General features: G+C 39.5%; 1 pseudogene; it reads left to right on the top strand.

Moving 5' to 3' along the window:
• LOC119056428 (eukaryotic translation initiation factor 3 subunit M-like) lies at positions 1-3,183 on the top strand (annotated as a pseudogene).
• Positions 3,184-4,435: the final 1,252 nt, after the last annotated feature.

Genomic DNA, 4,435 nt, shown 5'->3' with positions numbered 1-4,435 from the left:
ATGGAACATCAGCAAGGATTGCCTTGGAGCACCCTGCATTTGCCAACATGGTATGAGTTGGGGTTTTGAGGTTAAATGCAGTTAACTGCAACTAGTTCCCAAGTTTTCATCACAAGCCCAGAGTCCAGACTAGAACCCACAATGATGGGGAAGTTGCAGGCTGCTGCCACCTGCTGTCATGAAGGGTCACTGCAGGGCGCTGCCTCCTTCCAGGTCCCTGGGGCTCCCTCAGGATGGCAGGGCCCAGCCAGCACCACCCTCCTTAGGACCTCCTGCACCTGCACACACACAGCCCCTCTCTGTAAATCCTCACCATTTCCATTGCTCCGGAGTTTGTATTTCCAATTCGTAGCCATCTGACCATTATTGACTTACTGGGTAACCATGAAAATGAAAAACAAAAACACACGCAAACCTACACTACTTCCTCTCATAATTGGTATGTGAGCAATATCAGCAAACTCCTACAAGCCCATGGTTATAGTGAGTGGCTTGTCACAAGGTCCTTAGGTAGGTTTTTCCTCGAGTTTCTTTAAGTACTCTGTCACCTGGATTTTGGAATCTCACCATCTAGGCCTATAACTGCCAAGGTCCGATGACTTCTTAGTCATCACTCATCTGTGAGGGTATCACTTACTTTAAAAAGCATTTTAAATCATCATCTCATTATTAACACAACAACTCTTTAAAGATTCAGTGTTATTTGGCTTTGCTTTAGTGAAATCACCTAACGTATTCCATTCAAAAATTTCAGTCTCCTTATTTATGGTGGTATCTACTTTCCCAAACTAAAAATACAGGTATAGGCCAATTTTGAACAACAATAATTCAAGAAAGCATGACTCTTTACATCTGGTCTACTTTTTGCAAACGAGAGAGATTCCCGTTTGAACAGGTGTTTGCACACCTGTGTTTGCAGCACTGCTCACAATAGCCAAAAGGTGGAAACAACCCAAGTGTCTGTTCACAGATGGATGGCTCAGCAAAATGTAGTCTGTATGTGCAATGGAATACTACTCAGCCATAAAAAGGTAGGAAATCATGCCCTATGCTACAGCATAGATGAGCCTGGAAGACATCACACTCAGTGAAATAAGCCAGTCAAAAAAGGACCAATACTGTGGGACTCCACTTATATGACAGCCCCAGAGCAGTCAGATTTGTAGAGACAGAAAGTAGGTGGTGGGTGCCATGGCTGAGAGAGAGGAATGGGGAGTTAGTGTTGAGTGAAGAGAGAGTTCCAGTTTGAGAAGATAAAAAAGTTCTGGAGACAGACGGTAGTGATGATTACACAACAGTGTGAATATACTTAATGCCCCAGAAGTGTACAACTAAAAATGGTTAAAATAGAAAATTTTATGTTATGTATATTTGAATACAGTAAAAAGTTTAAAATGAAGATTATAAAAATTAGGAAATGTGACAGGTGTTTCTTTACACCTGTCACATTGTGTATTTTCAGGTAGATTACTAAGGTGTTCACCATGTGGTGTTTGTTTTAGTTTCTTAAGATTGCCTGCTTCTTATTTGACTTCAATAAAGATAGTGTTTAGGATAATTTCAGGGGGAAATACATGTATATGTACATATCTCCATAGCCCAAGTTGATTAGAACTGAAATCTCAATGGTAGGTGCCATTTCCATGTTCTAGTAAGATCTCTAGCAAAAAGGAAAAAAAGAGGCACACAATGAAGAGAGTTGTGGTCACCCTGCTGCCCTCTGAGCCAGGTGAGCCTCCAACAGATGATGGAGGCACCACCTGTCTCCACCTTTCTTCTCCCTTCCACCCACCAAGATGGAACTGATGAGGGTGCCCTCTCGTGTTCAGGACCAGAACTGCTCCTCAGGGGCATACAATCTGAATAAATCTTTGTACTTTGTAAACATAATGCAAATCCAAGAAATATTTGTTGAATTCCTGTGTCTTTCCTAAATATGGTAGCCCAGAGTAAATGCATTAATATTTTTTTAAGGTCATGTAAGAGCAGCATTTAATGGTACTTTTCTGTAAGCACCCAAGTTGAAGATGTGTAAAAACTACCTGATTTTTTCCTTTTAGTTTAAAATTACTAGTCTTGTTCCAGGATTAAGAAGAAGAATACCACAGTGTTCATGCTTTCAACATCTTTACCAACTTCCTTCAGACACACATCACAGGCTTTAATAATCTGAGCTAAATTTACATGAATTCTACCTTCTGGGTTCTTTCCTGAAATTTCAGCTCCTTTAGATTTCAGATAAGCTCAAAGCTCAGCAGCCTGATCTTCCTCCTATTGATCCTGGAACCAGAACAGCAGGAAGCTCTGATTGAAAACATCTGTGAAAAGTTGCTCACCTTTCAGGAGGTTGAATGCCCATCTCTGCAACTGCAGTTGCTAAGCAATCTTTTCCATGGGTTAGATAAGAATATTCCTGTAAGATACACAGTATAGTGCAGCCTCATTAAAGTGGCAGCATCCTGTGGGTCCATCCAGTATATTCCAACTGAGCTGGATCAGGTCGAGAAATAGATTTTTGGCTGGAACTTCTCCACTGAAAAAAACATACCCTTTTGAGAATATTTTATGAGGCCCTTGTAGATTATAAGAAGAGTGATGTTGCTTCAAAAGTCATGGTCGAATTGCTAGGAAGTTACACAAAGGACAATGCTCCTCAGGCTCAAGTTGATGCCCACAGGTGTATTGCACAAGCCTTGAAAGATCCAAATGCATTTCTTTTTGACCATCTTCTTACTTTAAAACCAGTGCAGTTCTTGAAAGGCGAGCTTATTCATCATCTTTTAACCATTTTTTTAGTGCTAAACTGGCATCATATGTCAAGTTTTATCAGAATAATAAAGACTTCATAGATTCACTTGGATGATTACATGAACAAAATATAACAAAAATGAGACTACTTACTTTTATGGGGATGGCAGTGGAAAATAAAGAAATTTCCTTTGATACAATGCAACAGAACTTCAGATAGGAGCTGATGATGTTGAAACGTTTGTCACTGATGCATTGCAAACAAAAATGATCAACTGCAAAATCGATCACACCCAGAGAAAAGTGACTCATCAGTCATAGCACACAGCGGACATTTGGAAAACAGCAATGGCAACAACTGTATGACATACTGAGAACCTGGAAACAAAACTTGAACAAAGTGAGAAACAGCTTTTGAGTCTTTCTGACACCTGAATTTTTATGCTATAATTTTTTTCTTTTGCAGAAAAATATCTAAATAGTAAGACATTATAAACTAAAATTTGAAAAAATATAAATAAAATTACTAATCTGGTCAATACTGTTCGTTACCTACTTGCTATACTAGCTGGAAAGGCATAGTGTTCAGTTAATCTATGAGTTGAACATATCTTTTCAGTACTTTTGAAAATTAATTCAACTATGTATTGAACATCTACTCAGACAAGGCCACAAACTGGATATTGGGAAAAGAAGGAAGTCCCACTTTCTCCCCTCAAAGAAATCAGTGTGCTGAAGTCTGTGCTAATCTCTGTCCACTGAAAGAATTTACAATGTTTGCTCCAAATTATAAAGTATTGATTTACAGATATAGACTTTAAATACAGTCTACCTCATAAGAAGACAGTGGTAGTAAATAAAAGCCATAGTAATTCTGATAGCTTCTGACATGACTGTAAATGTTCTGTATACATTTCTTAAGCCACATAGTGGAGGCAAGCTGGCAGCAGGACTCTGTTTCAATGTGCAAGCCTCCATCTCTGTGATTCTCTGCTCAATTTCATAACAACAATGTTTAATTTTTTTGATTTTAGGGCACTTTTGCCTTACAAAAGTGGCCTGCCTCAATTAAGTCACATATTTAAATTCTACCCAGAACAGTATTTTCCCAAGGGCACTGAGGAGCCCATTGCCTTCACATCACCCCAGGAGCCTGCACTACTGGGAATTAATAATGTCTGTATTTGTTACATAACATTTTTGTTAGTATTTTAATATTTCTTGAGGCTTTCTTAGCAGAGAGCCATCATCTTAGCTCTCCACCACATATGGATGAGTGTCTTGAATAAACTCTCATCTTAAAGTCTTCAAACACTATGAAGATAGTATTGACCTTTTTCTGCCTTTGACCCCCATACATCCCTCTCCCACTCTGCTGCCCCCAGCTCAGCTGTCAGAGTCACTAACTACTCACTGCTTGACTGAAGTCTAGGATGGGTGCGGAAAGAGTATGGAACTTCTTTTCCTTATGCTAATAATGGTTTAGAAATCTCCATGTTTATTCTCTAGTACAGGGGTGTCAAACTCATTTTCACTGGGGGCCACATCAGCCTCGTGGTTGCCTTCAAAGGGCTTGCCACCCTCCCCCTAGGTGAAAATTAATTTGACACCCCTGTGCTAATGGAGTATTCACAGCAGAGGTTACACTACAAAAAAAAAAAAAAGGAACACAGGAGGGGATTTCTGC

This window comes from Artibeus jamaicensis, unplaced genomic scaffold, assembly GCF_021234435.1.
Source record: "Artibeus jamaicensis isolate MK-2021 breed Jamaican fruit bat unplaced genomic scaffold, CSHL_Jam_final contig_793, whole genome shotgun sequence".
NCBI classification, from domain to species: Eukaryota; Metazoa; Chordata; class Mammalia; order Chiroptera; family Phyllostomidae; genus Artibeus; species Artibeus jamaicensis.
Note: the sequence above shows the minus strand (reverse complement) of the source record. Positions and strands in the feature narration are given on the sequence as shown.